General features: G+C 40.4%; 1 protein-coding gene across 1 annotated transcript in view; it reads left to right on the top strand.

Moving 5' to 3' along the window:
- The window catches only part of zc4h2 (zinc finger, C4H2 domain containing), a 60,916-nt gene that overhangs the window by 34,677 nt on the left and 12,138 nt on the right, over positions 1-14,101 (top strand). The gene's annotated exons all lie outside the window — the stretch shown is intronic.

Raw genomic sequence — 14,101 nt, 5'->3', positions numbered from 1 at the left:
CTGGAATGGAAGATTGCTGCTAATCCTCCGCCCCGGCCCGTGCTACGAGCATTCTGACAGTTAGTGTGACTCGGGGGTGTTGACTCATTTAAACTAACATATTCATCCTGCTGTAACCAGGTTTCTGTAAGGCAGAATAAATCAATATGTTGATCAATTATTATATCATTTACCAACAGGGACTTAGAAGAGAGAGACCTAATGTTTAATAGACCACATTTAACTGTTTTAGTCTGTGGTGCAGTTGAAGGTGCTATATTATTTTTTCTTTTTGAATTTTTATGCTTAAAAAAATTTTTGCTGGTTATTGGTAGTCTGGGAGCAGGCACCGTCTCTACGGGGATGGGGTAATGAGGGGATGGCAGGGGGAGAGAAGCTGCAGAGAGGTGTGTAAGACTACAACTCTGCTTCCTGGTCCCAACCCTGGATAGTCACGGATTGGAGGATTTAAGAAAATTGGCCAGATTTCTAGAAATGAGAGCTGCTCCATCCAAAGTGGGATGGATGCCGTCTCTCCTAACAAGACCAGGTTTTCCCCAGAAGCTTTGCCAATTATCTATCTATATATTATCTATAGATATATTTTGAATTTTTATTTTAAAGGACTTTACATGACTAAGCGTTGCGTTGCTGCTTGCATTGTCCATGGGGTGCTTGTGTCTGACACTCTTCGTCTGTGTAACTGTGCACACAGCGTCTGTGCAGTTGGCTGAGATGTGTTCATCATTAAACTTGGAATTCATTTTTGAAACAATGCCTTATTTTAATACTTATTGACATTTTGGGTTTAGGCCGAGCCAAGTAGGCTACCAGACTTGCACTGAATGTGTGTGTGTGTGTGTGTGTGTGTGTGTGTGTGTGTGTGTGTGTGTGTGTGTGTGTGTGTGTGTGTGTGTGTGTGTGTGTGTGTGTGTGTGTGTGTGTGTGTGTGTGTGTGTGTGTGGCGCTGCACTGCAGCTTGCATTATCCATGAAGAGTACTTGTGTCTGACGTGTCACGTCTGTGTGCTCACTTTGCCAGTGCTGTAGGCTAAGTGATAACGTTGCTTGCGATGTCCAAACGAGGCATACTTTTTCCAACAGTGTATTATAATACCTACACCTTACCTACAACCCAAAAGGTTGGGCCCGTCTGATTTTTTTCTGGGCCCACCCATTTTATGATTTCTGCCTACGCCCCTGGCTCAAATCTGTTGCTCAGTCTCAAATTGCATGTTGTGCATGCTCACTTTTGCACCAACTATTTCAGCGAATGTGGAATAAACGTGTAGTGATGAGGAGATGAAGAGCTCCCTTCACTTTGGACACTGAACAGAGGCTTTGGTGCTGTGAAGTGAAGTTGACACCATTATTAGTCTGGTGTTCATTGATCATGTTAACATCACATGAGTCTTTATGACTTTGTTTCTCTCATTGATTGTCTGTCCATGCATTCTTATTTAAACAAATGGATGAAAAAATAAGTGCAAATTATGTTAAAAGATGCCAGCATGTCCCCAAAATAGAAGGTTCACTGGCCTTCATCAAGCGGCAATCTCCAGTGGTGAAACATGAAGACACGTGGAAGTGCCAAAACCTCAATTTCTTTAAAAGGCCATAAAAGGCTAGTTGCAAAAGTGAGTCGATTGGGCACCGCAGTCTCATTTGAACTCCTGCTTGATATCGCGGGATTTGACCACTTCAGGGGAAAAGCAACGTGACTCGTTGGAATGTTGGCGACAGCAAAGGTACACGTCAAGGGCAATATATCTAGGCCAGTAAAATGACCATGTTCATCTTTATATATCAAACGATAAGTCGATATCTCGATTATCGTGAAAGGCCTTCTCACTAAACTATTTCAAGGCATAAGTTATAGAAACTTAGCTCATGTCTGCCACATCTAGGCGATCATTGGCTAGAAAAGGCTGCTAGTTGACTGCTCACTGTGGACTGTAATGTGTTTTGTCTTATTTGAGCATTTTAATATCCCCCTGCCCGGTATGAAATATGTGGGGATATAGCGATCAGCATGTCCGTTTGTCCATTTGTCTGCCCATTTTCGCTTGTGTGCACGATATCTCAAGAACCAGTTGACCAGTTTCATTCATATTTAGTGTACTTGGGTGATCCCCCAACAACGGTTGATTATAGTGACCTTGGGGTCAATTTCAAGGTCACAAAGAGATATTCAAGATGTTGTCATTGCCACCTCTGTTAGCTCGATTATCTGAAGAATCAGTTGAGCAATTTCATTCATATTTAGCATAAGGATGTACTTGGGTGATCCCCTGAACTAGGCCTGGGCGATATATCGATTTTATCGATTAATTCGAGTTTTTTTGTTGCGGACTATTTAAAAAATAAAAAATTTGTTTTTTCTCCTCTTACTGAGGTGCACCTTTTTGTCTCCAGGACCTTTCTGTGGCTCCCCCCTCTCCGTCCCGTTTCCTTCACACAATAACAAACATGGCTAACCGCTAATGAAGAGTGAGTTTTGTTTGTGGTTTGGGATTGCTGCAGCAGACATGCAACAAGTGATTGCACACTGCAAAGTTTGTCTAAAGCCCACTGCAACAAAACGCAGTCGCACAATGCACTTATTCCAGCTTCTAAAACAGAGGCATCCAGCTGTGTGGGAGAAATGCCACACTTTACGAGGGGAACAAGAGTGCAAACTCCTGCTAAAAAGCAGCTTACTCTGGTGGAATCATTTGCCCAAATGGAGCAAATAATCACGAAATGGGCTTGGGGTTAGTAACAAAGTAAAGTAACAAAATGGGGCAGATTGACCCAGAGTGACTCCTAATATGATTCAGTTAATTACTTCTATTTAATTATTTTTAAGCGAAATGGGGACTGTTGATAACGAAACAGGGGTAAAACGTCACAAAATGGAGCAGACTGACTCCAAATATGATTCAATTAAGTACTTTTATTAAATTTTTTTAGCTAGATGGAATGAAATGGGGACTGATAATAACGAAATGGGGGTAAAATTTACACAGGGTCAGACTGACACATTAGTTGAAGTTTCATCTCGAACGCCAGATGGCACACCTGCCCCTACTACATGTACTGAGCGCATCTCACATAAAAGCTAAACAATTAAATAAAAGTAATTATTTGGAGTCAGTCTGGTTCACTCTGCTCCATTTCATTATATTTTACCCCATTTCGTGATTATCAGTCCCCATTTTGCCCATTTTGTATTTCGCATATTAGCATGGCCTGTCATTTGTACTAAATGTTTTCTTAAAAAAAAAAAAGTAGGGGGAAAAACATCGGAAAAAATCGAAAGTCAATTTTTTTCTGAAAAAATCTGAGATTTTATTTTTAGGCCAAATCGCCCAGGCCTATGCTTGTGCAAAGCTAACCACATTGTTACAGAACACTTCCTGTTTCTTGCATAAGAGTCTTTCACTATAAGAGTACTGGTCATCACAGTGAACACTGTATTACTGATTTGTGGGGAGTGGGGGGATATCTCGTCTCCTGGTGACTCTTCTTTCAGATAGCTGAGATAATATGGCTTGCTCTACTAACTGACATCTAAGACGTGTGTGCTCCTGCATTTCTGTTGAGTGAAATTTTTGTATTTAATTTGTATATAACACCGTTTGCACTAATTAACAGGTATCGATAGCTACATAATGTTAGCTACAGTGATAAGGTCATGATAGTAGAAGCTATATATGTACTGTATAGGGCTGGGGCGATGCGTTGACACAAGTGATTATGTCGGTTATGTAAATACATTGATGTACGTAATCTGCGTTGATGCATTGCATCATGGCTGCGTGTAGTCAGAGCATGGACTCCGAAGATCAAACAGCTTAAGCAGACGGAAAAAACAGCATTACTGACGGACGTTTTGAGGACGCATTCATTCACTTACTCACTGAGTGACTCCATTATGCCTATGCTTGCCTTGCTAGTTAGTTGGGAATAGGTTTTGGTGACATCCATGTGACCTGACCAGAGATCATCATGAGCAGCTGGCAGGACATGAGAATGATACTAAATAATTAATCAAACAATTAAATTAAACAAAACAATAATTACATAATTTCCTTTGGGTAAATCAAATTGATCATTATCTTTATACTCTGAAGGCACTACAAGCAGATAAAAAGCTCCCCACTCCATCCCACCAGACACCTCAAGGTCCTCCTGTGTGCAAAGACATTATTCCCAGTAAAGTGATTTTCTTGCAATATTTGCAACACTTACATCCCTTTATTGAGCACCAGTGAAATTCTCTGTAGTGATTAGTAAATTGAGCTTTTCTTTTTAGTAAATTGGCTGACTTTGGACAATCCAATTGAAATCTAAATATGAATTGAACTTCTCTATAACCAGCCTTTGATTTGTGATATGTAAGTTGAAAAATTGTTGAAAATTAAAGACAGTGAGAAATAAGATTGCGCTTTTTTTCCTCAGTTGTAAAATTTAGATTTCTCATGGATGTTGTGATTGCTAGGTGTTAGTTAATAGTTATTCAAAAGACAGAATAACCTTGAAGTACTTAGGATCATACATACATACATACATATATCTTCAACCACTTATCCAAGATCAGGTTGTGGGGACAACAGCTGCAGCAGGGAACCCCAAACTTCCCTTTCTCTGGCCACATAACCACGTCTGACTGGAGGTTACCGAGGCATTCCCAGGCCAGTATGGCGATATACGTAATCTCTCCACCTAGCACAAGGTCTTCCTTGAGGTCTCCTCCCAGCTTGATGTGCCTGGAACACCTCCCTAGGCAGGCACCCAGGGGACACCCTTATTAGGTGCCCGAACCACCACAGCTGACAAGTACCTAGGATCAGTGGTAGACAAATATGGAGAATTGGATGGAGAAACAAACCACAACACATAGTCTTGATTGAACAACTGGAAGAGAATGTCAGTAATGTTGAATGACCAAAAAAGTAAAGGCAAGGGTTAAAGGTTGGGGTATTAGACAGTAGTCAGTTCGGTATTGATGTATTGCTAAAACATGGGTAGAAAAACCAGAGTTTTGCTGTGACAGCTATGAGAATGAAGAGCTGCATGTATGGTGTTATAAAGCTGGACAGCATCAGAAATTAAACAGAATAGTGATACCGTATAGTGAAGCCTCCGCTCCTCTTTCCATGACAAAAACTCCTGTAACAGTGGAATGTGCCGTTCATTTCCAAACTGGATGCTGTGTTTTATCCGGGACGTTGTCTGACTAGCACAGGAATTGTGAAAACACGTGGACATCAGCACTTTTTCGGCACGTTGAGACAGACGTGCGGAGGAATTCCGCGCGTCGTGGCAGTGCCGTATGACGCAAAGCAACACCGTGATGAAGCCTCACGGGACATGTTCTTGCATGTCCAGGCACATCCACAATTTCTCGGATAATCACTCGATGGAAAAACCACCGACAGCTGTCTGAACGCCATCTCAAAGCCGTCCTGTGAGACCAAAACGGAGGTGGTTTTGTCTCGCTCCAGTAGCGAATCCATCTTGACGCGCGAAGCCGCCGCTCGGCTTTCCATGACAAAATCTCTTGTTAAAAGTGAAATCTGCCGGAATATGGTTGAGGTCCAGCTCTTGTGATAACCAGAGAAATGGCACACGATGGTCACGGATCCAGACAGCCATCCGTTTAGAAATGAAATGGTTGTTCAGCCTGTCTATGGCGGCTTCAGAGCGCGGTGCGCCCCACAGCCGCTGGGGGCCATCCTTAAAGCGACAGTAACACTCCTTATTCTCTACCAAGCCCGTAACATTTTCACCGAAAGCCAGATAAATTTTTCTAATGTTTTCCAGCTGCCAGTCTCTAACAATTTCTGAAAAAATTCTGATGGAAAAAAAGCCCAAATCATTCCGCCATTTCCTGGCAATGAAAATCCGACGAGGGGGCTGGACCACTCCTCACTCAAAGCCTGCTCACAGGCGAATGACGCAACCGACAGGCGTGGAAAAACTCACGCATGCGCACAAGGGTTCAAGCTTGTCTGACGCAATCACACGTGATTCAAATCCATATGGTTTTTGAAAAAAATAATAAGGTCGGATACTTTTCTAATAGACCTCGTATTTAAGAAAGGAATTAGTATGAGGTGGTTTGGACATGTGATGAGAATGAAACTGCATTTGGAGAGAAAGGGAAAGCCAAGGTTATGGTGGAATGATAAGAGTTGCAGCAGATACATTCACATGAAATTCCCAGCTACAGATTGGCTGTGGCTAGGACATACAGATCATGTATTAGCGAGGAAACATTTTTTCTGGATTAGATGAGATTAAACTACATAGATCTTTATCCCTTGGGAAGTCTCCCTAAGGGAAATTGAGATTCCAGCAGCATTGAATTGGAGCCGACAGCCTATCAGAAGTAGAAGTAAGAGACAATTTACAAAATATAAATACAAATATCTTAATGTCTTAATGGCTACAGCTGCTCCTCTCCTTCCCATCCTCTGTCTTCCTGTTACTCCTTCTCCCCGGAATGAGGAGTTGTACAGTCTGATGGACAAAGGAGTTTTTCAGTCTGTTGGTCCTGTACTTGAGGAGGAGAAGTCTGTGGCTGAAGAGGCTCCTCTGGTTGCTGATGATGGTGTGCAGAGGGTGACTGGCATTGTCCATAATGTCCAGCAGCTTGTCCAGTGTTCTCTTCTCTGCCACTGTTACCAGAGAATCCACCTTCATGCCAACCACAGGGCCAGCACACCTGATCGGTTAAAATTAATTCCACTCATTTAAAAACATTGCATGCTCAACTAACATTGAAAGTTGTTCAGAGTTGTTTACCTCATTAACAGTGGACCATTTGTCAAAAAAAAAAAAAAAAAAATCTTCAATCGTTTGATCAGTTATTTATTTATTTATTTAAAAGGGGTGGGAGGGGGGTCAGCACTTTGGCAAATGTAAGATATGGAGGCATCTATTATGAATACGCACACACATATGTTAACTTCTCAAAGGACATCATCTTTCATTCTCCTCTTGATGACATAATTTCTTGTACTTGGCCTTCTAATTTGCTTTGAAGTAGTTCTGATCATGCATTTTTTTCCTATCCAAGGTTGCAGTAAACCTGAAAAAAAAAACCTCCCAGATATCCTTTGTGTTAAAAAACACGGGTACTGTATTATGTAGTAGTATTTGCTTCTTTTAGAAGACATGACGTGCTGCCAAGGACAAGGACCTCTTTGAATCAAGGATGGCCTGAGCCCTGAACACTTTGAAGACCTCTTGAACACCAACCTAATCATTTTGCACAATGAAATACTCAGCCATTTACCAAGACAAGACATCATTGAAGAACTCAGCTGAACCCCAACTTTCAAAGAAGCTCTTGTTGCCCTTAAAGCGTATATGTCACTCCAGTCAACACTGCCTTTTAAAAAAATTATATTCCAGACTATAAATAATTTCTTAAAGTCTTTAACTTGTGTGGGCCCTGATATAGCTTATAAAAGTAAAATAAGCCAGAGTATATCTGAAGAATGCATGACAAACTTGTAGCCATTTTTATCCATAATCATTGCTTAATGTCTGGAGCCGAATTGTATCTGTAGCTGCCTGAAAGTTACTCTGTCTGTGTCCAGGTACTGTCCACTTCATGCTTACGCCAGTGTACACAGTGAATTTGGGTTGCTTTTTGTCTACAAATGTAATATGGCATTAATATGGCTTTAGCTGGGCTTTCAAGTCAAATTCTTGTATTTTGTGGTCAATATATTTCCATCTCCATCTCTTTGTAACCAGCAGCATTTTAAAAAAAAAATATACGTCTTAATAATGGTTAATGGTTTTTTGTATTTCCTCCACATAAGCGGCGCGATGTGTTCTTGCCCGAAAGACACTGGCACGTGCACTAACTCTCGCACCGGGTTCGTGCATGCCTGCCCGTCGGTGCGTATGTTTCGTGCTGCGCTAATTTCAAACTGTTTTGCACTGTTTCGCCGTTTTCATCCAAACGCCGTCCAAACTTCGCATTATGTGTGAAGGGGTCCTTATGGATGAACATTTTCAGAAAATTCGTGACGCCTTTGATAAAGCCTACACCAGGCTTGGTCAACCTGAAGAAGACACAGGTTCTATATCAGCCTCCATCCATCATGGTTAATTCAAAGCTTCCTGCTATGGGACTGCATGAACAAGTCATGAAGAACGTGACCCACTCTCAATATCTGGGCAGCCATGCATTGCTATGTGTCGTCAAATGCCAACATTGATGATGAGATCCTTCTCCCTGATTTGCACCTGTGTTGCCAACAACTGACACCTTTGACACAAGATGAAAGTCTTGTTTTCAGCTCCACCTGCCATTGGCCATTGGTGATGTGGGATGCATCCCTCTCCCAAGTGTTTCCGGTATTGCTTGGGCTCAGCTCAAAGTAAGTCTGATCTTGGGGCATTGCTTCATTTAAACAGATACAGTGTATCCGGAATGTATTCACAGTGCTTCACTTCATCCACATATTATGTTACAGCCTTATTCCAAAATGGACGAAATTCATTTTTTAAATCAAAGTTCTAAACACAGTACCCCATAATGACAATGTGAAAAAGTTTAGAGATTTTTGCAAATTTAATAAAAAAATTAGAATTAAAAAAAGTAAGAAATCACATGGATGTAAGTATGCACAGCCTTTCTCATGAAGCTCAAGATTGAGCTCAGGTGCATCCTGTTTCCACTCATCATCCTTGAGATGTTTCTACAGCTTAATTGGAGTCCACCTGGGGTAAATTCAGTTGATTGACATGGTTTGCAAAGACACACACCTGTCTACATATAAGGTTCCACAGTTGACAGTGAATGTCAGAGCACAAACCAAGCATGAAGGTAAAGGAATTGTCTGTAGACCTCCGAGACAGGATTGTCTTGAGGCACAAATCTGGGCAAGGGTACATTAACACTTTTGCTGCTTAGAATGTTCCAATCAGCACAGTAGCCTCCATCTTTTGTAAATGGAAGAAGTTGGGATCCACCAGGACTCTTCCTGGAGCTGGCTGCCCATCTAAACTGAGTGAACGGGGGAGAATGGCCTTAATCAGGGAGGTGACCGACCAAGAACCCGATGGTAACTCTGTCAGAGCTCCAGCATTCCTCTGTGGAGAGAGGAGAACCTTCCAGAAGGACAACCATCTCCGCTGCAATCCACCAATCAGGCCTAAATGATAGAGTGGCCAGACAGAAACCACTCCTTATTAAAAGGCACATGGCAGCCCGTCTGGAGTTTAACAAAAGGCACCTGAAGGACTCTCAGACCATGAGAAACAAATTTGTTTTTTCTGATGAGACAAAGTTTGAACTCTTTGGCATGAATGTCAGGCGTCATGCTCATCACTTAACCAATACCATCCCTACAGTGAAGCATGGTGGTGGCAGCATCATGCTGTGCGGATGTTTTTCAACGGTAGGAACTGGGAGACTAGTCAGGATTGAGGAACAAATGAATGCAGCAATGTACAGAGACATGCTGGATGAAATCCTGCTCTGGGGCAACAGTACATCTTTCAGCATGACAATGACTCTAAACACACAGTCAAGATGTCAAAGGAGTGGTTTCAGGACAACTCTATGAATGTCCTTGAGTGGCCCAGTCAGAGCCCAGATCAGAATCTGATTGAACATCTCTGAGAGATCTGAAAATGGCTGTGCACCAATGCTCCCCATCCAACCTGATGGAGCTTGAGAGCTGCTGCAAAGAGGAATGGGAAAAACTGTCCGAAGATAGATGCATCAAGCGTGTGGCATCACATTCAAGAAGACTTGAGACTGTAATTGTTGCCAAATGTGCATCAACAAAGTATTGAGCAAAGGGTGTGAGTACTTACATACTTGTGATTTCTTATTTCTTTATTTTTAATAAATTTGCAAGAATTTCAATAACAACTTTTCATGTTGTCATTATGGGGTGTCCTGAGTAGAATTTTTAGGGGAAAATTGAATTTACTCGATTTTGGAATAAGGCTGTAACATAAAATGTGTAAAAAGTGGAGCGCTGTGAATACTTTTCTAGATGCACTGTAAATAATAAAACATCAAGGAACAGTTTGGCCTGAATGTGTTTTTTTTTTTTTTTTCTTAATGCATGCTGAACCTGTTAAAATTATGTATTTCCTTTTGTATTTGCTTCAGTATGCTTGCAAGTGTCTGATTGGAACTTTGTATCGGTAGATAATTCAGTATTAAATTACTCTGATTGGAATTGGGGGTTAAATCCTGATTGGGACATCCCAAATTAAAAGTACTTCCTTTACTTAACCAAATGAGATTTTCACATGGTTCATGTTTCAGATTCATGTGGTTTGCTGCTTATGTACCATAATCATTTTTACAGTTGTAATATTGACAGCACTGTTTGCACAAATTCATGTATTGTGTAAAATGCATAACAGTAAACGCCCTTAGATAACTCATTGCTTCAGCCAGATCATTGTTTGGTCTACAGCAGACCTGGTCATTGTATGGCCTCTAGGTCACATCTGGTCCTTCATCTGACTCTGACTGGCCCGTGTGAGATTATTTAGGAATTACAAATTAAACATTAATACGTTCACACATGAACGTATGTTTTTTTTTTATTTCATGCATGAAATAAAACTGGCGCTTTTATTTTGAAGATGCTTTTTATAGATAGCCTAATAGATTTTAATTGGTATTGAATTAAGTAAAAGCTGTCCCCTTAAAATGTGTTTATCCTGAAGTATTTAAATAAAGTGTAGGTTAAAGTCTTTAGATAATATGATGGCAGCATTAGAAAAGTGCAGCTATGGTTAGTGAGTGAAATACAATCTTGTTCATCAGGAGAACAATTTGCTGTTTTCTTATTTGTATCCACCTTGTTTTACCTTAAATAATAAGGACACAATTGCAAAAGGGTTTTTATATAAACATAGATAGTGAACAGTTTATGATGTGACCGGAAAAAAAGAGACAAAAATAACTGAAAAACGGCAAATGATGTGGTTAGACTGAAAGCAGAATAGTAATAGCATTTTGTATGAAGTTGACTGAATGCTGGTATTTGAAAAAAAAATGGTTTGTTCACCATTATTTTGGGGAATTTTGATAGAATAAATTATATAATGTTGGTGTGTTTACTAAGCCTACTTTATTTTTCATTGTTTAGTCATAGTTACAACTTGTCAAAACAATACAATTTACTGTTTATGGAGATAAAATTAATATGGAACAGAATTGAGTTCAGTATATTGATCCGGCCCGCCACAATATTTTTTGTTACTGTTTTGTTGTGGCCCCTCAGGAAAGACTAATTGCCCATCCCTGCCACCACCTTATAGAAGTTTTTTTTTTTCTTATTTGTTTTTATGCACCAGTAACACCAGATCAAATTCTTTGTATGTGCAAACGTACGTGGCAGTAAATTTGATTCTGATTCTGATTCTGGTCTACAGTATATCAAATGCTCAGCTCAGATGAAGCTACAATCACAGAGTCAGGCTGCATCAGCACTCAGATGTAATTTGCGACCATGACAACAACTGCTGTGGCAACATCGCAGTGATTCAAAAACATCAGTCCAAACTCAGATTTATTTATTTATTTATTTTCAGATATGTTTTACTAACCAAGACGTCAAACCTTCAAAAAGTGCAACAGAATGGAGCTACATAAATTCAATGAATTACCCTTTTCAACACAAGTAGCATTAAAGTATAATCATAGTCCAGTGTGTTTTTGCCACAAATCCATTGATTTAAGAGCAGTTTGTTCAAGTGGGATGTCTGAATGTAACACAGTGTGATATTTTGGGTAGTTCTTCACTGAAGATGTAATTCAGCGTGCAATATTTCAAAAAAGACAGAACGACAGGAAAGATAGGAGGTGTGAAATCCCATATCATATCTTTTATCTAAGAAGGTTACAGATTTTTACTATCAATCTTTAAGAGGACAAGGACGCTGTGGGGAATAACTGCTTAACAACATTAGTTGTATGAACTATACGGTGCCTATGCTCACCCACTGGGGCTTTTGCATGTTTTTTTTTTATTGTTTTTTATTGTTTTATGACATAAAATAAATCAGACTTCTCGGATTTTTGTATTAATGAATTCATTGATGTATGCATTGTAGCCCAAAAGTTGTATTTGGGCTGTATAACTGGTAATGCAGCAGACTAAAGTTGCAGTATGCATAGTTTTTCCAATCACATCCACAGAAGTTCCTTCAGAGGTGTGTGGGTGTCCCGGTGGCTATCGTCACGGCTCTTCTTGCACAGTCACTCTGTTTTTGAGAACTACTGTTGAGCACCACCACTGTTGTGGATATGAAATGTATTGGCAACAGTCACAGGGAGAACGAGTCTGTGTGTCCTGGTTTCACCCTGAATTTTCCAGAAACAAAATTCAGCAGATTCCCATCTTAATATGAAAAAGCTGTCTGACCAGTGTGATATTGTGCAATAACACATTGTAATCAAACCTAGGTTGTGAATAGCAGCAGTAATATAATAATGATTTTTTTTTTTTTTTAGATTGACAATCCTCTAGAGCGGTGAAGCCTGGATCAGGTTGTAGCAGTGAGTGATTTCATTGTCAGGATTAATATTGTGACAAGTTGTGGGAGCTGCTGAGATGATGAGCAGTTGTTGTAGGTCATAAGAAACTGGGACTCCTGCCCGTACTGATGTTTGCTCAGATGGCTGCTCAGATGTCTAGGGCAAGTGGAAACCTAACCTGACCAGAAGGTGCTTTTTTTTTCTCTATAATTGGAAGTGCAGACAGCATAATGGAGCGTATTCTTAAACACATAGTAGCCAACATATCATTGCCAGATTGTGATGGAGGATGTATGAATGCATTTAAGCACTGACTTTTAAATTAAATTTCCCCAGTTGTCATAGAAAGGAGAAATATCTCTTGAGTGGGAAATGATTTTATTATCATAAGCGTCTGAAGAACCTGATGTTAATACTGATTGATCGCAACAGATCTTGGAAACTTGTTGACAGCTCGGTATGTGGGTCCCTTTCTGGAAACAGATGTCAGGTTTTTCAAAAGCCATACTTGGATTTTCTGCATGCAAGAAATTTAATTCAGTTTGCCTCCATGGAATTGAGGTGGCAGTACAACTCGAAGTGGCAGATACCTGAAAAGGAGACTAAACCAAAGCTCTGTGCGTGGCTACATACCACAAGGAGTCAGAAGGAAAATATGTGATTTGAGTGACCTGACCTAAAAAATGCCAGAGTTCTTTCTCAAAACACAATGGAATTTTCTCTCTCTGTCTCACTCACCTTTTAGTTTCACTCCTGTGATGTGTCTGTGGCAGTGTGAAGAATTGTTTCATGCTGGTTGCAGGGCATGTGCTGTCGCTTGACAGGTCTTTCAGCTGATGACACCAAGTCACAGTGGCTGGATGCCATTTGCTTTTCTCAATTTAGCTCCAACCTGGCTTCATCCATTTGTGCAGAGTTTCTGGCTCCAGTATAACTGGCAAAGATAGCAGTGAGCAGTACAATTATTTCCAAGCTTCAGAAAGTCCTTGTTATGTCTGTATCATCCACAGCATTGCAGTCACATCAGAGCCGACAGGTCGTCTCACAGCCACACAACGTGCTTTCTGTCAAGAATGTTGCCTTGTTAGCAGCGATTTAAAAAAGAAAACAATTCATTGCTTCACTTCAAGTGAAATTTAGAAGAGCTTTACTCATGGTAAAGTGTTCTAAACCAGATAGCGGCTTTTCAGTTTGGGCTCTTCCTCTCTGGCCAGGTGGTAATCTTTCCTGTTTCCCTTCTTGGCATCACACTACAAGTTTGGGAGTTTGTTCAAAAGTTGTGTCTCAACTCAGTTTTTCACAGCAAGAGATTTATGATGGTGTTAAAATTATTACTTGCGCATCTTACTGCCTTCAGAGTAATTCTGATGTAATTTTACCTTATAGTAATAACACCCAGAGTAATTGTATCACAGGGTGTGATGGTGCAACTTTTGAGAAAATTCAATCACACCTCACAGCCTGTGGGGTGTTAGGTACATTTTAAGATACTCTGTGGTGGTAATACTATATCAGCACAAAAATGAATGTAATGTTCTCAACTCCAACTACATCTCGGTATTAGGGGGAGAAAAAAAAATATTAACCTCATAATCATTGGCTAGAA

This window comes from Thalassophryne amazonica, chromosome 11 (genome assembly GCF_902500255.1).
Source record: "Thalassophryne amazonica chromosome 11, fThaAma1.1, whole genome shotgun sequence".
Lineage (NCBI taxonomy): Eukaryota > Metazoa > Chordata > Actinopteri > Batrachoidiformes > Batrachoididae > Thalassophryne > Thalassophryne amazonica.
The sequence above is the reverse complement of the archived record's forward strand: the minus strand, read 5'-3'. Positions and strand labels throughout refer to the sequence as shown.